The 23,068-nt window shown below is 35.0% G+C and overlaps 1 protein-coding gene and 3 pseudogenes across 2 annotated transcripts in view; 2 read left to right on the top strand and 2 right to left on the bottom strand.

The window, feature by feature from the left end:
* Nucleotides 1-23,068, bottom strand: part of LOC145299527 (pikachurin-like) — a 748,579-nt gene that overhangs the window by 328,062 nt on the left and 397,449 nt on the right. The window lies entirely within an intron of this gene.
* Nucleotides 6,590-6,707, top strand: LOC145242165 (5S ribosomal RNA; annotated as a pseudogene).
* Nucleotides 10,257-10,373, bottom strand: LOC145242282 (5S ribosomal RNA; annotated as a pseudogene).
* Nucleotides 21,386-21,502, top strand: LOC145242226 (5S ribosomal RNA; annotated as a pseudogene).

Raw genomic sequence — 23,068 nt, 5'->3', positions numbered from 1 at the left:
ACAATAGCAGAGTTCTGAAGGCCATCTAAAACATCGGGAATTTGTAGTTTTTTCAATTGTCCTTCCAGACAACTTGATACTACTCCAAGTGTACCAACTACGACCGGGATTATTTGTGTTTTAACCCCGTGTATACGCCTTATCTCCAAGGCCAATGGAGCATAATTGCTCCACTTCTCATTCTCCTTTTCTCTCACATTCCTGTCCTAGGGTACTGAAAAGTCTACAATCTGCCAGTTTTTTTGTAGACCTTGTCAATGACGACCAAATCCGGACGATTATGTTTCAATTGCTTGGTTGTTATGACACTTTTGTCCCACCATACCTCTACCTGGCCCTCCTCACTTGTTCTCACTTCATCAGGCACCTCCTCAAACCATTTTCCAGCACACTTCACCTCAACCCTCTTACACACTTCCCAATATATCCGGAGTCCCATGCGACCTGATCTTTTTGCGGTACTCTCTCTGGGCCAGTCCACTACACCCTGCTGCAAGGTGCGCAATTGACTCTGAGGTCTTACCACAAATCCGGCATTCTGCAGCAGCAATAATAATAATAATAATAATAATAATAATAATAATAATAATAATAATAATAATAATAATACTAACAACAACAACAACAACAACTTGTTTTGTTCAGGATTGAATGAAGAATTCTATGCCATTCTACAATCAGCCCATAAGAAGATATTACAATTTTATTAAGTTTTACATTTTATGAAATGATACTGATCGAGAACTTGACCCCCAAGCTGCATCGACATCTTCTGGCAATCTACTATAAGCATCTGGAAAATTTGTCCGAAAAAGCCGACATGATCACAGACGATAAATCAAAATGCTTTAAAACAAAACTTTAACACAATACGATAAAACTTACAGTAAGAATAATTTAATGAAAGAAATATTTTTAAAACCTTTTTTCAAGAAAAATATGTTGGAGAAAATATTTTTTCAAGCAAAGTATATTAACATTTTTTTCCCCAAAACAACTATTAAAAAAATGTTTTTCAAGATAGTATATTAAAAAACAATTTTTTTAAAGAAAAGTATTTAAGAAAATGTTTGGTAATTGTGCATAAAACCAGACACTAAGTTTCAAACATGGCGGCAGGTCTGTCAATTGAGGTATGGGAGCTCAACATGGATACAATACTCCCGCTTACTTATATTTGGGCAAGGTAAAAAGATTTCTTTTTGTTAATATATTTTTTCTAACATATTTAGTTTTTTTTTTCAAATATAGTTAGGTTTTCTTGTTTAAATGTACTATATTTAAATTGTACTTTATTTACATATACTTTATTAAAACATGTGCAGTCTATTACGATTATTTATATGCGTATATAAAAACCGTGTAATGCAATTTCAGAATGTATCTGATTACTGGGAACTCTCTCTATCAGTTCAAACTTGTCCCTACAATATTATTGACTCTTCTTTGATCGAATCAAATATCATTACACTCAGGGTAATTTTAGAATATATATATATATTAGTATACGGGTTGGTTATTTTAACTAAAACAGTTTCTTCCCGACTTCCCTTTCTGCTTAACACAATATTGCCAAGTCTTGCCGGTGTATAACCAGAAAGAGTCCCGTCTAACTAATACGTAATTTAAATTCCAATGTAATTGTAAAACTAAGCATAAAAACCCTAGTCTTTTATAATAATAATTTTTTTGGAATGTTTTTATTTTTAATAAAATATAGTATAATCAATATATATATATATATATATATATATATATATATATATATATATATATATATATATATATGAATAAAAATTACAATTAAATTTACCAAAATGATCCAAGATGGTAAAATTAAAGTATATTATAAATATTAAAGAATTAATATTTAAAAAATTATCTCAGCCAGATGTAAAAGCTCAATAAAACCAAATAGGAAATAGAGCTTATAATATGAGCAAACAGTTAATAAAATATGTTAAAAAACACTTTGAAATGAGTTAAAAACATATTTAATCTGAAAAGGAAACACTAGATAAACCTTTCCTAGGCGTGGTCCTAAATAGTATCACCTTGCATCCAAGTGGTGATATGCCTTCTTAAGAGTGAACGTGAGTAAAAAGAAATAACGGCCGAAAAAGCAAAGACTAACAACACAGAGAAAGAGATAACAGGGAGAAGAAAATAGCGTCGCCCACTAGCTTTCGAAGTCGGTTTTGAACTTTACCAAGGGAGGAAAGGATGCTCTGGGCAACAGTAACACCCCCTCAGATGTGGCAATAGTACTCCATCTTTTGTTATCATGAACATCTTTGTTAAGGAAAATGCTCGAGTTTTAAACGAGGATAGTCTTATTTGATGTAGCACAGTTGCGGGAGTTGCCTCTGAAATAAATATTGCGATGTACGAATATATTTTTCTAACATGTAATAAAAAAACAAGAACCTTTGACCAAACCTCAATATATCAAGCGGAAAAGGTGGAAAGGCAGAATTTTACTTATATATGTCAGTTGAACAGTTCCGACTCGGTAATCAAACAAATAAAAAAGATGGAAAGGTGCTTTTGAGGAGTGGGTGGGTTGGGGGTCTTGTTCAATTTTATCCCATTCACCCTTATGCGGTTGATTTATGTCAAGTTATATGCGCGCACCTGAAGACATTAAAGTGAGGGAAGGTGTGTGTGTGTGTGTGGTGAGATAGATAGATAGAGAGAGAGAGAGAGAGAGAGAGGGAGAGGGAGAGAGAGAAAATTAAGTATCTAAAACGTAAGAAAAGACAAATTAAGATGTTGAATGGTGAGAAAGAAAGAGAAAAACGAAAGAATAAGAGAGAGAGAGAGAGAGAGAGAGAGAGAGAGAGAGAGAGAGAGAGAGAGAGAGAGAGACTTACAGGAATAAATGAATAAAGTGAAAAGGAGATAAAGAAAGAAAAGAAAAGAAAAATGAAAGAATGAAAAGGAGGATACAAAAAGCAAAAAAAAAAAGAAAAAAGAAATAAAGAGAATCGAAAGTGGGTATGTATAGAGAGATATAGAAAGGGAAAAGAAGGGAAAGGGAGAGAGAAAGAGAATAAAGTAATTAAAAGGGAAATAAATTAAGAGAAAAACGAAAAAACGAAAGAATGAGAGAAAGACGAACAGAGAATGAAATGAAAAGCGGAGATAGAAAGAAAAAAAAAAAAAAGAAAATAAAAGAATAAGATTAAAAAAGAAAGAAACCGAAAGGAAGAACAAATATAGAAGATATAGTATGGGGGGAAAAAACGAAACACGAAATAGAGATAAAAAAAAAATGAATGAATAGGAAAGGCGGAAAGAAAGTAAAAAACAAAACAAAACAAAACAAAGAAAAACAAACAAACAAAGGTAAAAGAAAAGAAAGAAAAAGAACAGGAAAGAAACAAGTTGATATTTGTGTAACTTTTCGCCAATGCAGACAATTGTTCCGTTTCATATCTTTTCTTGGATACTATATACAATATTGTTGAATTTTCAACTATATATATATATATATATATATATATATATATATATATATATATATATATATATATATAGTTGAAAATTCAACAATATTGTATATAGTATCCAAGAAAAGATATTTGATCCCTTAACATTTATCATTTTGGTCTCAAATCAAAATACAAAGTTTAACCCATGTCCAAGTTACCTACATCTAAAATTTCAAGTCTGAGACCCAAAATTGGCGGAGGAATTTGGTACAATCTGCAAAGATCAACTCTTTCAACTTCGAATTTTTGGCAGCCAAATTTTCGCCCCAAAACTGATTAAAATGCTTGCCGCATGTCTGAATACCCGTTATGTATAATTTTCAAATGTTTAGACCCAAAATTGGCTAAGTAGTTTGCTAGACACCGCAAAGGTAAAATCTTTTGAACTTTGACCCCCTTGGCAGCTCAAATTTTCGACCCAAACCGATTAAAAAGATAGCCCTATCTCTGAATACATTTTATGTAAAATTTCAAATGTTTAGACCAGAAATTGGCTGAGTAATTTGCTAGAGACCGCAGAGGTCACTTTTTAAAAAAAACTTTGACGCCAATATTAACCCTTTAACATTCATTTGTTTGGGCTCAAATCAAATTAAAATGTTTGAGCCATGTTCAAGTAACCTACATTTAAAATTTCAAGTGTTTAGATCCAAGATTGGCGCAGGAGTTTGGTAGATTTTTCAAAGGACAAATTGTTGAATCTTGACTCCTTGGCAGTCAAATTTCTGCCCGAAAAACGATTAAAAAGATTTTCCTAAGTCTCAATACTCCTTATGTCAAATCTCGAGTCTCTAGACAGAAAATTGACAGAGTTCTTGGTAGGGAAATGTATATACACATACACAGACATTTTCACTTTTATAGATATATAGATATCCAATGGATATATATTCACACACTCATTTTCAATCCTGAGTCGTGCTCACTCATTATTCCATTTAAAGATCTTGGAGACTGTTTACGTTCGGTTGAGAAGTCTTTCTCTCTGTAAACAGAGAGAATACCTCTTGGGTTTGACAGTGATTAGTGTCTAGGATCTGCGAGAAACATTATAATTTTGCTTCATTTAAATCACTTACCTCCAATTTTTTCCCCACATGTAACGGAACGCAACGTAGCTTTATTTTAATAATGTACATATATTCGACCCCCCCCTCTTTTTAAAAATCCCTCGATACAGCTTTGAGAAAGCAAGAGCGAATCCGGTCAGCTGACTTCCCCTTTTATTTTCACTCTTCTCTTCGTCACCTCCTTTTTGTCTTCATTTTAAAATGCTTTTAATCATAAATTATAAACGTCTTCCTTCTTTTCTAACTCCCCTTCATCTACGATTTTTCCATTCTTATTTGATTTTATAACTTAGTCCATCTATGAATTCTGACGATGCTAGCTGGATATTTCCTCTCTTTGAGGATCTTCCTCTAGCTGAAACAATATGTGAACTCATTCTGGACTCACAATAATAAATTTCCTATATATATATATATATATATATATATATATATATATATAGATCTATATATATATATAATCTAAGGAAGCTTAAAGTATTTTATAAAACATATAATAACAAATAAACGCAGTTTAAATTCCTAGGAATACTAAGTTGAACATGTCGCCGACTTCACATAAGCAAAGTTTCCGCCAGAAAATTCACAATTGCAAAAGTGAATTCAACAGTGGAAAAAAAGAAACCTTAACTTAAATTGTTAATTAGATAAGGGGGAATATCCAGTTGCTTTCCATGTAGCTGTTTTGATGATGTAAAAAAAACAGGGCACTTCTTAAATTCACACCTCGTCAGTTATCCGAAGTACGATCGTTTCCGAGACTACTTGGAATTATTGTTTTCTGATTTTTTGTCTATGCGCTTTGCAATACATCTCATCATCGCCTTTAACCAAGGTCACAAAGAGAGATTCAACGAGTTCACCAAGACCCTATTTAAAAAAAAAAAAAAAATAGGGGTTTCAGATTTATATACTTTGCATCCAATATTTCTAACAAAAGTGTTAATGCTTCTTATGAAAGCTCTAACATAGGTGTGCTCCGTAGTGACTGGAATGCATTTGTTGAGCGCTGAAGGGATCTTTTTGAGAGCAAACCTGACTGATAAGAAGGCCTACTATACAGAGATTTTAGTTAAAAGAGAAAGTGTTAATAGACCTTACAAGAGTGTATTTGGACTATGGATAGAACTGCCCAGCTTTGATAGCGTCCTTACGTCGGTTTGAAAATACTTCATGGATGGTGTAAAGTTGGTCTAATGGTTATCTTACTTGACTCACTGTCTTTGGTTTCGATCTCAGCTCAAGTATTTTTATTTTACTTATAAGAAGTGAACTGTTTAGAAAAAAATACTCGCATGCATAACGTCTCAGTTTCTAAATTAATTAAAATATAATATTTGTGCGTATTTTACAACCGTAAAATGCCGGGCGGCCTGCTAGAATATCACTAAATATATATATATATATATATATATATATATATATATATATATATATATAAATTCTTTAAAATACCATGTTCAAAGAAATAGAGGCAAAAGTATTTACTTATTTTTAAAATGTTTGTCTTTTATTGGTAACACCATTTTTTTTTTTTACACAGTGACCATCACTTATCAAGGCCCGGAAGCCACTCAGGGATGAGGGTTATTGCAAGTACATTACGTTAGTGTGGAGATTTGATGAAGTGTTTACGTAAGGGGGTGGTTCATTAGGAATTTGTTAACGTTGGACTTGAACACATCCAAGTTGTAGTCCGGTGGGAAGCAGGCAGACGGAACAGAGTTCCACAGGCGTGCAGTTCTAAGAAAGAAGCTTTGTTCATGGAATCCGCGTTTTGATTTAGGCACAGATATAGAGTGGGGGAAATTTTTCACAGTGGATTCAGCTAAACGGGTGTTTTTCGTGAAAGATTGGCAAGGGAGGGACCAGAGATTGGAGTTCAGACGAGCACCTGCCATAGAAATAACGATAAAATAAGGATAGGCTCGCAATGTCTCTTCTGTGGGAGAGATCATTTTTTTACATAGGGGCCTGGAGGCCACTCGAGGATAAGGGTTACTGAGTGTACAGTAGTCGATTTCTATATACGGCATAATCACGTTGACACATCGGTTTCTCGTCAGATCACCGAAGTTAAGCAACGTTGAGCCTGGCTAGTACCAGATGGGTGACCATTTGGGAATTCTAGACGCTGTATGTGCTCTCCGCTTATCTCAGCATTTGTTTCCAGTCTTCCTGTACATACACTTCACTTACCACTGGTATTTAACAATGTCGACTCAGGAGAGGTGTGGTTGGAGATTGTGCACCTCCTACCACAAAATTGCACGCGCAGGCACCTCTTCGTGGGTATCCATAAACTGTAAAAGACTGAACGAGCCTTTTTTTTTTGTATAATTTCCACAATTTAGGTTTCATCAATGCGTTGAAAAAATAATTTTAGAAGTTTCACAGCCTACGACTAAGACCTTCTTAATACAGCGAGTATTCGTTTTCTAATGGCAAAGTATTTATATAATAATTTATATATATATAAGTATCAAACGGGCTTTATCTGCTTTTGGGTCCCCCGACAAAAGGAGGGTGAACCTGTAAATTCACCCTTGTCCGTTCGTCCGTTCGTATGTCCGTACTTTTCTCAATAACTAGGCCTTGGCATTAAATTAACCCTTGTCCGTTCGTCCGTTCATATGTCCGTACTTTTCTCAATAACTAGGCCTTGGCATTAAATTAACCCTTGTCCGTTCGTCCGTTCATATGTCCGTACTTTTCTCAATAACTAGGCCTTGGCATTAAATTAACCCTTGTCCGTTCGTCCGTTCATATGTCCGTACTTTTCTCAATAACTAGGCCTTGGCATTAAATTAACCCTTGTCCGTTCGTCCGTTCATATGTCCGTACTTTTCTCAATAACTAGGCCTTGGCATTTTTTAAAATTTTGCGCAAACATTAAACATGATATGAGTAAAAAAGTAATAGAACGAATTTTCCGGGAAAATACAGTTGCCCCTATAGGGGTGCTTTTCGATTTAAAATGGCTAAAATTAACACTTTAGTACTTATTTAAAAATTGATGTCTTGGATTTTTATAAAACTTTCTGAAAAGTTGTAACTAACTGATTTCTGTATAATTCTGTTTGTCTATACTTCGCGATAACTCTTGGGTGTGCCCCAGGGGTCTTTTGAGGCTAATAAAAACACTCCATTTTTGGGACTATTTTAACCATATTTGCCCAAAATTTTCTGTGTATGTCTATTTAGCAGTTTTGCAAGGGCCTGACCTCAAATTTTAATATGTTAAGACTTTAGAGACTTTTGGGGCTAAATAGAGGGGGAACAAATGATGGACTTAGTAATTTCTTTTTTTGCATGGTGCAGAACTGAAATTTACATATGTTAAGGCCTAAAACTGCACCGTTTGTTCATTTTCACTAGGATTTAACGCCCCCTGGGGACTTTTGGGGCTAAATGGGGGAAGGTAAATGCTGAACTTAGTCATTTTTTATGCCTAGTTCACTGTGCATTCACGGGGGATCATGCATGCTTCACTTGTTATTTTTCTTTTAGAATAAACACATTTGCCTTGCAATAATCTTTCGAATTTTTTAGTCGTTAAAAGCAGCTAATATCTCACTACTGAGCTATCTAAATGAGATGTTTTACTATCGGAAGTGTAGTTAAATTACATATAAACATATAATCTTATATACCTTTTAGAAATATTCTCTTATAAACTGTATGTATTTTATTTGTTTGGGAACAATATATTTACTCGTATTTTTAATCTATTCATACATGTTTCTGTTACTGCCTTTATAATTTGTTATAGCTTGCGTATAACAAACTATAAATGACATCTCTTTTAACACCATTGCATTTTTATTGCCTTTTGCTGTAGCCGACGCAATATATGGCTATCCTAAGAAACACTCAACGTATAAAGAGGATTAATTCCCTGCCCAGGTGTCGCTAATTTTGATATGGAATATTCTAATCCTTCAAGAAGTTGGAATACAGATAATAAGATAAATTGTTGGAAGAGCCGCCTATGAAGTGTACTTCTTAGAAATAAGATAGTTTTGTTAACAGGAATTCTAATGAACGAAAATGTGTGCTACCAGCCATAATCAGGAATATGAGCTAACGAAATTCCGTAATTAGGGTCTTGGAATTGTAGAATTAGACAAGGGTACATGTTGCTACATCGGGGGAGGAGCTGCTAAGGGTAACCTTTCCTTTCTTGACAGGGTAAAACACCGTCTTCAGAATTTAGTGGGCGAATATCTTTTTGTTTCCTTACCTATTTCTCAAAGAAGAGACATTATGAGTTTATCTCTGTTCTATCGTTACCTTTATGGTAGGTGCTCGACTGAGCGCCAATCCATGATCTCCACACCCCATGTTTGTAACAAATACTCGCCTAACTACAAGAAGCGTTAACAATTTCCGTCATTCTCTATCTGTGCCTAAAACCAAACGAAAATTCCATGAGCAGAGTTTCTTCCCTAGAACTGCCAATCTGTGGAACAAGATACGGTGGGACTGCTTCCTGGCTCACTATAACATAGTCGTTTTCAAGTACACGGGAAACAGGTTCTTGCTGACCCGTTCTCTGAAATAACTAAACTCTACCCAAGTTCCACCATTACTGATCATCATGGAGTTGTTTCCCCAATTACCTAACAGTTATTAACCATTATCCTCGAGTGCCCCCTGGCCTTTATAAATGATGGCCAATTAAATAAAAATCCTAGTTATAAGAAGACAAATACACGATTTAGAAAGTCATGATAACGTTGACACAACGGTTCTTGTTAGATCATCAAAGTTAAGATATGTTGAACAGTAAATACTAAATGTGTAACCATACCAAGTGTTGTATGTAGGAGAGTTATTACGGTATTTTTTCCAGTCGTCGCCGATTTAAGAGAAGTGTGATTTCATAAGAATTAACGTAGGTCTAAATATAACATGCTGGTCCTATTTGCTACCATGATAGTGTAATAGGATTATTTTTGCTGATATGGTTATATAAGATTGGTACAATGCCTTTGCGACAATTATTAACAGTGTTTCGATTTACTTGCTTAGTGACATCTTTTTGTTATTTAATACCGAAACAATACGTAGAGTAAACGGTTTGGTTTGCCCGTTTTACGGCATACCAAACTCATTTGGAAATATCTAATACTGAAGCAACACAAACAATGCATTGACTAAAATAAAATACGCATCAAGTGCGCTTGAAAGTCAAATCATAACGTAATATTATTAGGAAAATAAACAAATATTTTATTTGTTTAAAATTTATCACAAATATATTTCAGAGGTATACTCCATCTTCAGTGTGTTGTTTTGTTTCTTTTTTTTTCTTTTCTTCTTCCTTGCACATGTTGTAAATTTGGAGAAAGAAGTATGTTTGTAAAGAGCCGCGCGTTGTTTCTAGCGGTTTTATTTTGAAATGTTTGAACTGTGCGTAGGCAACGCGAGTATAACGTCAAGGATGAGAGAATGCATTGACTAGTTTGGTTTACCGGCTTTACATTTTATAGGTAATTTAAACATACAGGTTCCTTCAGTCTTTTACAGACTATAGATACCCATGAAGGGGTGCCTACGCGTGCAATTTTGTGGTAGGAGGTGCGCAATCTCCAACCACACCTCTCCTGAGTCGACATTGTTAAATACCAGTGACAAGTGAGGTGTATGTACAAGACGACTGGAAACAAATGCCGAGATAAGCGGAGAGCACATACAGCGCCTAGAATTCCCAAATGGTCACCCATTTGGTACTAACCAGGCTCAACGTTGCTTAACTTCGGTGATCTGACGAGAACCGATGTGTCAACGCGATTATGCCGTATGTAGGTAATTTAATGCTTAAACAGAACACATTAGAAACAAGTCATTGTATACAATTACCATTTTTCTTTATTGGGGAGTCATCACTTACCAAGGACCAAGGACTAAATGTAATATTACACGTATGTTAACATAGACAACGTCACAAGGAAACAAAGATAAGGAAAGAATTCGACCCACACTTTTTTTCAGTGAAACAACGCCAGTGGAACTCTCTGTCGCTTGCCTGTTTCCCACCTGACTACAACTTGGACGTCTTCAAGTCCAATATAAACAAACTCCTGACAAACCGCCCCCTTAAGTAAGACACTCCATCAAAACTCACAACACTAATGATTACTACAATACTATCTCATTGATTACTGTACACGCAATAACCCTTATCCCTGAGTGGCCTTCGGGCCTTGATAAGTCGTGACCTCCATGTAAAAAATAAAAAAAAAATTATGTACACGTACTTTCCAGAATGACGCCTTGTTTCTCGTTCAAAAGTTTTCTCGTACTCCAAGGTATTCAACAAGACTGTGCTGTATTTGTCCGGTCAAGTTGAAGACGCATCTTTTCCTGTCGCTCTCGGCAACGTATGTAATACGTCTCTCTCTCTCTCTCTCTCTCTCTCTCTCTCTCTCTCTCTCTCTCTGTCCGCAAGGGTCCACGTCTTTTTATAATCTTTTTCTTTCTTTCTTCCTCGCCGTGACGTTACCTCGCACACGGCTCGGTCATTTGCATACAGCTGCTGCTTCCATACGCACGTCCACGCTCTATTACACAAAGGCTACTAGAGGATAAGAGTCATTGAGGTGGCCGGTGAGATAACCCCGTGATTATCGGTAATGATGGAAATTAGGTAGAATTTAATTATTTAAGAAGATGTCTCAATGCTTACATTAGACTTGAAAACGACCATGTTATAGTCAACTGGGAAGCAGCCCGATGGTATTCTATTTCACAGAGGGAGAGTTTTAGGTGAGAAACTTTGTTCATGAAATTTTAGGTTTTAGCACAGATAGAGGGTAAAAGAAATTATTTATAATGGTTGTAGCTAGACGAGTGTTTGTTGTGAATGTTTTTACGGAGAAGGACTATAAGTGAACATAAATTTCTAGTTTACCTGTGGGGGAGGTGATGAGTTCATACCTTACCCAACAATATTAGTATGTAGATAACCACAGTAGATTCTGATAGGATTTAAAATCGGAATAGCTAGTTTAATATGCCACAGAGGTATTCATTAAGCTTATTAACGTATTCGCTCTTCACAACTAAATCATAAGGATTAATGAATGTAAGGTGGATTGTGAAACAACACCGTTTCTAAATAGAAATCCGTTCTTAATATGGGAAAGAGGGCCTCAGTGTTTTGAATTAATCGATGACAGTCTTTGCTTCAACAGTTTATGTAACTTGCCTGAAGATGCTGACGCAAAGTTGCCGGAGATCGGATTGTAGCGTGAATAAGTATGCAATTAGATGTGTAGACAAGAGTTTCATGTCTTGGTAGGAGCAACTCATCATGGAGGAGGAAAATGTGACGTTAGCATCTTCACTTTTGTTTAAGACTATTTGAAAATACCGCATTTTTTTTTATAACCGGGGACTTTTGCTCAATCAATGGGAGAGTGGGGGTACAAATTTCTTTCCTTTATGATGCAGATAGAAATACAAGTTTGAGATTAAAAGTATCAAAGCAGTAAAGGAGAGAGAAAGAGAAGAAGAGAGAGGGGAGATGGTGCGAGAGGAGATAGAAAGAGAGAGAGAGAGAGAGAGAGAGAGAGTGGAGAAATAGAGGAGGGGAGAAAAAGAGTGAGAGGCGAAAGAGTGAAAAAGTGAGAGGGGGGAGAGAGAGGAGACAGAAAGAGAGATATAGAGAGAGGAGAGATAGAGGAGAGGGAGAAAGAAGACACAAAGAGAGAGAGAGAGAGATAGAAAGAGGGGAGAAGAGAGGAGAGATATGTGTGTTTGAGATAGTATGGTGTTGAAAACCAATGGAGAGAAAAATAGTAACCAAAAAACAAGAGAGAGAAAACACAAATAGAGAGAGAGAGAGAGGGGGGAAGAGACAGAGAAAGAGAGAGAGACAGGGGGGAAGAGACAGAGAAAAAGAGAGAGAAGGAGAAGAAGACACAGAAAGAAAGAAAGAAAGAAAGAGAAAAAGAAAGAAAGAAAGAGAAAAAGAAAGAAAGAAAGAAAGAGAAAAAGATAGTGCAGAGAGATAGAGGAGACAGAAAAAGAGATAAAAAGAAGAGAATATGGGTGAGAGAGAGAAAGTGAAGAGAGAGAGAGAGAGAGGGGGGAGAGGATGGTATTGGAAACCAATAGAGAGACAAAAAAAAAGTGACTAAAAAGGAAAATGCGAAGATGGAAAAAAGGGATTGATTAATATTGGAAAACGCCCCTATCCTCCACCCTCAACAAAACAAAACAAAAAAGACGAAAGAAAAATAAAACCATAAATGTATAATTAATTAATTTCATTTATATTCATTGGAATTTTTGTGCGTTTTATAAAAAAAAATGCTCGTATCAATTCTAGAAAAATAAACAAAAACTCTTCACCAATGAAGGTAAGAAAATGAATGTTTGAAAGATAACAAACACGAAAGCCGTTTCTCGTTTTCTTGGGGTTTCGATTTCCAGATTTCCAAATCAAGCAATTTGCCTTTGAATAATAATGATACATTCATCTTTGTTGAATGTCATCTTTTAGACGCGTCTTTCTACTTCTAGATGAAGTTTTGTCTATCAGTCGGATTTGAAATGGCGATTTTCTTTGTCGCATTTGAACTGGACGAATGTTATAAGTGTCTGTGTCGATCAGTTTGTCACGGTTTAGTTTGAAATGTCACTTGTTGAGAGACAGATTGAGAAAAAGAGATAATAAATAAATAAAAGAGAAAGAATATATCTGAGAAAATTGACCATATCCTGTCTGCTCACCCTTCGGCTAACATTTACATTTGCGGTGACTCCAATGTCCATGATGTGGAATGGCTGACTCACTCAAATAAGACAGATAATGAGGGGAGGTTCTGTCATGATTTTGCCATTGCCTCTAACCTCCCCCAGATTGTTCACGAACGCACCCGTATGCCCGATACTACCGGTCAGTATGCAAGCCTTCTAGACCTTTTTCTCACAACTTCCCCTGGGCTATGTTCATGTTCCGTTCTATCTACTCTGGGATCCTCCGACTACTCCGTTGTATCAGTTAAGATAAAAATGAAATGCAATAAGTCTTCAGACGTACCTCTCCACCATACTGTATATCGATACTCTATGGCTGACTGGGATAACTTCCATACATTCATATCTTATCTACCTCTACATTCCATGTTTAAAAAGGATGTGTCCTCTATAGTATCAGACCTGACCGAATAGTTAATTGTAGACATACACCGATTCATACCATCTAAAAAAATTCCAACAAAAACCTAACAGCCAGCCATGGTTCTCCCCAGAATGTGTTGCTGCCATTGCACACAGAAATGACTTTTTCCACAGCTCCCAACGTAATAGATGTACTGAGACTAAAGCTGCTTTACTGGAACCAATGCATTGGTTCGAGTAAAGCAACTGGCTCTGACGGCATTCCAATTATAGTGTTGAAAAAGCTTCAACACTATATGGAGTACTGCTGCCACATCTGGGCAGGAGCTGCTAAAAATAGCCTATCCTTCCTTGACAGAGTACAAAATAGACTTCGGGGCTTAGTGGGTGATGCCCTTTTCTCTTCCCTGCAACCTCTCTCCCACAGAAGAGATGTTGCGAGCCTGTCTATGTTTTATCGTTATTTCCATGGCAAGTGCTCGTCTGAGCTCCAATATCTGGTCCCCCGCGCCAATTTTTCACAATAGCTGAAACCACTGTCAATAATTTTCCCCACTCTTTATATGTGCGTAAATCAAAACGTAGATTCCATGAACTAAGCTTCTTTCTTGAAAGTGCAGTCCCGTGGAACTGCCTTCCGTTTGCTTGTTTCCCACCTGACTACAACTTGGATGGCTTCAAGTCCAACATAAACAAATTCCTGATAACCCGCCCCCTTAAGTAATCCAATTCATCACATCTCCAATACTAATGATTACTACGATATTATCCCATTGATTACTGTACACGCAATAACCCTTATCCCGGAGTAGCTTCCGGGCCTTGATATATGGTGACCACCATGTAAAAAAAAAGAAAGACAAGTGAGAGGAGATAGAGAAAGAGAAAACCTGCTTCACGAACTGTACTGACATGCAGTAGTTCAAGTGCAACGTGAACCGACATCTTGCTGCCCAACTCCCTACACAGTACTCCTGATGCCTATGTCCCTGATAGTAGGCCCCTACAACAAAGTGGCAATATGCCTTGTTTTGGGGTGAAAATGTAAAAAAACATAAAGAAAACAAAATTAATGAAAATTGGTGAAAATTGAGGAGATAATGAAAGGGAAAGGAAAGGTATAAAGTTTAAAAAAAGATGAGAGAGAGAGAGAGCGAGCAACAGAGGGCGCACGAGAGAGAGAGAGAGAGAGTAGAGAGAGAGAGGGAGAGAGAGATAGAGAGAAACACAGAGAAGTAGAAATAGGGAACTAGAAAACATGAACAATACGGAATTATGTGTGTGTGAGTTCGCTTCTTATAAACTATAAAACGGCTGAGCCAGTTAAAAAATATTGTTACAAATGCACTTTGTGTTTCACAATGTTCTTAGGTTTTATAGCGGAATACCCCTGATAAGTTTCGAGAATCAATAATCGGAAAACTTCGATTAAAGAAGGTGCAGACCAAATTTAAATAACGTTTATATCCTTATACAACCTAACTCTCTCTCTTTCATATATATATATATATTTATACATATATATATTTATACATACACACACATATATATATATATATTTATACATACACACACACACACACATATATATATATTATATAGCGAGAGAGAGAAAGAGTGAGAGAGAGAGAGAGAGAGAGAGAGAGAGAGTGGGGGATTAGTTGATAGAAAAGTGCATTCCATCTATATATCTTATCTTGCTTATCATTTTAATTTCCTGTTTAATAAAAGTCCCGGGCCTCTTCCCACCTCTTTTCTTGGCCGATGTAATCTACCTCCGCTCTCTCAACTCCCACCCTCACCAGCACATTTCTATTTCGGTATTTCATCATTAACTCTGCACAAGAATACATCCAGCGTTGAAGTATAAGATTGAAAACATGCGTTCAAATGAAGCACCTTGCTCTTTTCTCTTGAAAGTCTTTTTACTCAATATTCAGGCAAAACTGAGAAAAAACTTTTAGAATATTAGTATTACCATCCGCAATCGCGCATTGCCTCATTGTCAATGTTTAGTTTCTAGGATTCATTTAAGCTTCAGTGTCCAATATATACGGTGTCCGAGCTTCGAATCTTGAGGTTAATTGCGCTCTATGTAAAGCCACACTTAAGATCACACACACACACACACACACACACACACACACACACACACACACACACACGTATATATATACATGTGTGTGTATATATACATATCAATATATATATGTGTGTTTGTGTCTGTGTGTATATATATATACACATATATCAATATATATATACACATCAATATATACATATACACATATCAATATATATATATACACACTATATACATACATATATATACACACATCAATACATACATATATATATATATATTTACACAGATCTATATATCTTCTATATTATATTTTGACTTCAGAAATTCCTCTCTAGACTAAAGTACCTAAGGTTTGCAAAAACAGATACCACATACAAATTCATTATGTCTATTAGCCACTATCTTATGTAATTTTCGAACACAATTTTAGACACATTAAGTCGTTATAATGAAATGCTACATTGCATCCTAGGAGCAACACCATCACTATCGCCCTATCTATAGAGGAAGGAGTTCCTATTTTTCTCATTAAATATTTAGTCCTCCCACTGCTACCAGTTGACACCGGGACCAGTTTTACATTTTCCCACGATACTTTATTGCACCCATCATAACTGGTTCTTAGCTATATACACATAACATAATCTTTCAATTTTCCGATTCAAAAATAATAAATTCTTCCTTCTCGATTTCCGCACATTTTGACTGGCTGAGACCTGACACTCCTATTATTTCGGAATCCACCTTTTCATACATAAACAAACACCCTGGAAATTTTCCAATATGGCGTTGCTCTTTACACGAGGCAATCGTGCTTAAAAACAAATAAAAACATAACCGCTCATAAACAGAAAATTAAATACTGATAACCTTACACTTATCTATGCATAAAGTGCCTACACGCCGATACCCCCCCCGCCAAAAGCCATGAAAAAACATCATGTACGTGTACTATTATTTATTTTTCGATATTGTAGCAGCCTTTCTACCTTACATGATGCCATTTTTTTAGTTTGTGTTTGGGGGGCGTTTTTATATTTTTCTTATTTTCTTTTTACTTTTATTATTACTACGGACGATTTTAAATGCTTATATATTTTCCAACAATTACCTAACCCTAAGCTAACTCCAGTTATGTTACTTATCATGTCAACTGGTGACACATAAGTTAAAGCCCCAATATTTTATGCAGATAGGTTTTGAACTTAATTACATCGCCTACGGAAACATTTATTTATTACGTATTTGTTTTCTTCCCAATTATACTTTTTGTGGAGTATTTCGTTTAATTTTCTTTTCCGGACTCATTATCGACACTGCACAGACATGAACTTTTTAAACGTTTTTGTTTGATTAGTTAATTTTTCCCTTACTTCAAGCTCCACAATTTTCTTTAAAATGACGAATTTTAAAAGTTTTAGACTATGCTTAATAAGACACTATCATTTCAATTATGCACAGACAAGTAGTTTCGAGCTATAAAAACCTGTATTATGCATTGTAATTCAATTGCCGCCAGATTTGTATAAATCAACTTTCCTTTGACATACATTCCACACTATTTTTTAGGGGGGGCGTAGTATTTGCGAGTGGATATGCTGACAGTGAATATTAAAGTTTTATTTGGAGCAAATATTTTTACACCTTTTCTAAAAAAAAATGAGGTGTCTATTCTTAAAGCCGTTCTTAACAGGGCGAGGTTGTGGGTGTCTATTCCAAAAGTCGTTCTTAACATGAGGTTGCGGTATCTATTCCGAAAGCGGTTCTTAACATAAGGTTGGGGTGTCTATAGCAAAAGCCGTTCTTAACATGTAGAGGTGGGGGTTGGCTACCAAAAAACAACCGTATTTTTTTTACGAGGGAGTATCATTCCACCGGGCAACGCCGGTTATCAGGTGCTGCTAGTATATATATATATATATATATATATATATATATATATATATATATATATATATATATATATATATATATATATAAATGAAACATCTGGTTTGTTCAGCTTCACTAAACTAGAAAAATACAAGTCCGTTTTTCGTTATATTTTGCAAGAATGATCGTATATAATCCAACTGTGTTTTTAAATATTAAAAAAAAATATTACCATATTAAAAACTTTTTTCAACATCGTTTATTTTCGGTTCCGATTCTAGCCGAGGCTACTTACCGGAAATGCTTCCGGCTTATATTGAATCTGCTTTCATTAGTGACTTTTCATATCGATAAGTATACGATTTATCCAGTTTGTTTTTTTTTCTATAGAAAAAATTGCATTGTTTTTTTTCCTTCCTGCTTTTTCTACTTTACGTGTTCCTCCCGGTCATAACAAAAAAATTATTAAAAATAAAACTACTCGCCGGGATTCGGCAATATATAAAAACAGTTTTGTTCGTTGTTTAAATACTTGCAAAAAAAAAAAAATATACACAAAATTTTTGTTTCACTTTTTCTAAACTATAAAAAATACTTTAACAAGAAAGTTGATGGTTAATTTTTACGACTTGCTCCAGCGTATTATAAGCATAATAACCTCCGCATGTTAAAAACCGCTTTCGGATTAAACAGCCCCCAAACCTCGAAAGTCGTTCTCTACATGGGGATGTTGGGGGGGGGGTTATTCCGAAGGCCGTTTTTAACATGGGCAGGTTGGGGAGTTTATAATACGCTGGGACAAGTCGTAAAAATTAACGAATTTGTCGTTATTTATTGCAAAAATAGCTTGAAATTTATTTATTTGTCAAATAAATAAATTTTTGCAATAAATAACGGCAAATTCGTTAATTTTTACTTTTTCTACAAACATTTAATAAGAAATGCAAATGAACGGTAGGATTTTTGGCTTTTTGTGTTTTTTTTCTGTTGATGTTTTGTTTCTACATTTAAAATTTTACTTTATAATTCCTTTCACATAGCTTTGTTATTATTACATCGGCAACGCGCGGCTTTATCCGGCTGTTGAAGTCATGTTTTACAATATCTTTTTGTTTATTAAAATGTTAGGTGAAAGCACAGAAAACCTGGTCGGTTTCTAATGTGTGGAAACTCTAGCTCCCGAAAAAAGGGTACTCTGGATAGTAACAAAAATAAAATTTGCCTCAGTCTCGAAGGATTTCTCCTCTACTGATCGAGGAAAAAAACGGTGAAGTATAGTTCACCCTCTGTATCTCTCCTCTCTCTCTTAAAATCTCTCTCCATTCATCACTCATTTCTAACCCCCTCTCTCTCCTCTGTCTCGCTTCCTCTGTTTCTAAATCTTCCCTCTCTCTGTCTATCTCTCTATCTACTTCTCTTTCTCTATTTTTCTCTCATTTTCTCTTTTCTATCTATATATCTTCTCTCTATCTGCCCATCTCTAATCCCTCATCTTATTTTCGTCTCCTAAATTAATTACAGTGAATAAGGCATTGTCAAAACATGTATAAATCCTATTTTAGTCACTTAATTTACCTACTGTGGCATTAGAAGTTATCTGGAAATTACTGCTACCTTGAACAGCACCAGGAGTAACTGGTAAAACCTTTCTAATTAAATTGATTTTGGCAGCCATTCGGTGACAAAATGTCATAGCCTTAGCCCTTGTTGCAAGCGGAATACCTGCGACCTTGCTACCAAGTAGAAGAACTTTCAGACAAATGTTACCTGCAATTCCTCAATCAACACCAACAGATGAAATAAATGCTTGCCTCAAATACTCTAGTTTTTGGTGCTATGTGAAAACATTAAACTTAACTCAGAATAGGCATGTCCAGTTGCAGACTGCTCGGTCCGCACAGAAATTTTGCATCATTTATGGGAAATTGGATACGTAAAAGTGCCGGCTGATCCGAGTTAAGGGCGAAATTCTTTGACTCTTCTGTAATTTTATAACATCAAAAGAAGAGTTGGTTAAAAAGGGTTTGCCAGATATTCATATTAATTATATGAATTCCACTTGACTGAATGAACGAGCTATTCTTGCAGCTCAATACAATGGCGTCCATAAACTTAACGCTATTATTCAACGTAAAATTCAAAGTGGGGTAGTCACATACAAATCCATCGACACAGTTGTGGAAGCAGATAAAGTGGTTAATTATCCAACAGCTATATTTGCTAGGGATGCCACCACTATACTGCAACTGAAAATTGACGTACTAATTATCATGTTGTGAAATATAAACCAATCCAAGCTTTGCAATGGCTTGCAGTAAAAAAATAAACAATATCATAGAAAGAACAATCTTAACAGACCGTTTCACGGGTTAAAATATTTTCCTTCCACGCATTCCTATGATTCCACCAGATACATCATTACACTTTGGGAAATTGCACTGTCCAATTTTATTGTCGTTTGCAATAACCATCAACAAAGCTCAGGGAACAATCTTTACAATTGTGTGGCTTACAGCTACACACTGACTATTTTTTCACATAGACAATGTTCATCAACGTTTCACATAGACAATGTTCATCAACGTTTCGTCTTTATTTTAAGATTTCCTCAGAATGAGTAAATTAAAGAAAATAAAATACCAGTACAATATTTTAAAATATACAAAAGAATGTCTTTGTTCTATTTCAGTAATAAAAAAAAACATCGTTGTGAAGTGAGGGGAACTTTTTTACGTCATATAACCGTTTAGATATTTAAATAGATATGATGCAATTATGTTTTTTTAGAATAAATATAGCCGTTATAATTCAAATATGGATAATATGAGTGTATCTTTATTTTGTTATTTATCAATAGATTACATATAATATAATAATAATTACAGTGGCTATCCATATATATCAGTTATCATAGTTAATATTGTTATGGTGCCTGTATCTAAATTTGAATTCTGTCTGTTTAATTTGAGTTTACTTATTAAAGGTGACAAATTGTAAAATCTTCCGCAATGTTTAATCGTGTTTGAGTTTGAAATAAGCGCTTATTCAAGAAGTCTTCGTTGAGATTTATTTAAAATAAATTTAACGATTTTTGCTTGTTTAAAGCTTAAAGAATGATTATACTGCAATGAATGGGAGGATAATGCATTCAGGCAATTGCTATTTTTTTTAATATATCTTTTATGTTTATTAAGCCTTTTTTTCTAGTTCACGTTCAGTTTCACCAATAATGAGCCAGGCCAATACCAGATGGGTGACCATTTAGGAAGGCTTGGCGCTGTATGTACCGCGCAAAGTCGTAGAAATTTTCCGGTTGGTATCTGGGGGACATTAATTTACTGGGAGAGATGCTTGCCAGTCTTCGTTAAGACATGCGTCTAAGAGAAAAAAAAAACTGATGTAAAAACCTGCGATTTACTATAGGCTTTGTCCTGTGGTAGTTATCTGCACCGAAAAAGATTAGCAGTAATACCAAAAAACAAAGCCTTCACTACTATAAAACAAATCGTCTGTGTGGATTAATGAACAACTTAGTTGTTGTGGCAGAACCTTATACGTCAAAATCGACTGGAGAGTCACACACACATTATATATATATATATATATATATATATATATATATATATATATATATATATATATATATATATATATATATATATATATATATATATATATATATATATATATATATATATATATATATATATATATATATATATATATATATAATGTACAGCATAATCACGTTGACACACCGGTTCTCGTCAGATCACCGAAGTTAAGCAACGTTGAGCCTGGCTAGTACCAGATGGGTGACCATTTTGGAATTTTAGGCGCTGTATATGCTTTCCGCTTATCTCGGCATTGTTTCCAGTAGTCCTGAACTTCCACTTCCAACGGGTGTTCAACAATGTCGAGTTAGGAGAGGTGTGGTTGGAGCTTGTGCAAATCTTGCCACAAAAATTACACGAACAAGCAGCCTTACAGTGAGTATCCATAGTCTGTCAAACTGAAGGGAGCCTTTTATATATATATACACGATAAGAAATAAAATTATATAAAGGTATTTTCCCAGATACTTAAAAATACCGGCTTCCTGAACTAAAAATGCATCAAACTTTGATCATTGTTTTTTTTGTTTCTTTTTAAAAAACTACATAATATTCTGCAAAACCAAACAATTTCGACAAGCAAGCCGAACATCATGAATGCATATTTGAAGATATAAAGAACTTGAAGCATAAAAACGTTTACCAAAATGACCGGATTCTGAATTAAAGAACCCGGAAAGATTGATATGCTGGAAAACAAAACTAAATCAAACATCATGAATAAATATTTGATGATATAGAAAACTTTAAGCAGAAAGATCTCAAAGATATGAACGGATTTGGCATTAAATAACCCGAATTGGGTTAGGGTTAGGGTTAGGGATTGGTTTGGTATTTTATGAAACAAAACAACCAAACCAAACATCACAAATAAAAATTTAAGTATAAAAACTTAAAAAAAAATGAACGAATTCGACATTAAATAACCCTGAGAGGTCGATATGCTGTATTAATAAAAAAAAGCATCACTCATGAATACACAAAAAAATAACGTATTTTACTGACGCAACTGACGACTGTATCTATTCAATGTTATTGTCAAAAAATAGGTCGAACCTTAAAAATCATTATTTTGAAATCATGGCTTGTTACACGCAGTTTTTTAAACTGGCGTTAGACAGTTGTTCGTGTTATTTATTTGATGAACAAAAACAGCAAAATTGCGCTTTCTATTTACGAAGAAGTTTTTTTTGTTTACGAATAGATATTGGAATAGAGGACATATTGAAAATAAGAAAAAGTAGATAAATCGTTCCGAATGTCTTCTGCACTTTCATTAAAATCAGGAATATTAATCGAAATCGAATCTAGATGAGTGTGAATGAAAGAAAGAGAATGGAGGAGATGAGGATGGGAAGCGGAAGTGCCTGATTCTATTTGAAGACCTTCTTCTTCCTCATGAAAATCATCTCATTCTTCAGGCCCGATAAGCAACTTGGAAACGGTTCCAAATTGACTAGACGCTTTTTGTTTTACTTTCATACTTTCTTCACACCAGATTCTAATCGCGTATTTGTCTCACAGCGGCAGTCGATTCCAATTAAAATAATTCCAGTCATTTTTCTAGCAACACTTTAGCACTTTTAACCGGAAAACAAGAAACGAACGAGATACGTCCATTGAATCTGCGGTTTTAGACATATCAGATTGGCTAGAAAGTTCTTGCGGTTTTTAACTTTTAAATCCAGATGAAAATATCTCTGCTCAAATAAAATTTATTGATCGAAATAAGCACAATCAGAATCAACACATTTTTACCAAAGCAACTCAAGTGTTTGTATGTCAGTTACGTAAAAGTCT

Source organism: Euprymna scolopes, chromosome 2, assembly GCF_053919585.1.
Source record: "Euprymna scolopes isolate OS-2025 chromosome 2, ASM5391958v1, whole genome shotgun sequence".
In the NCBI taxonomy this organism is placed as follows: Eukaryota; Metazoa; Mollusca; class Cephalopoda; order Sepiida; family Sepiolidae; genus Euprymna; species Euprymna scolopes.
The sequence above is the reverse complement of the archived record's forward strand: the minus strand, read 5'-3'. Positions and strand labels throughout refer to the sequence as shown.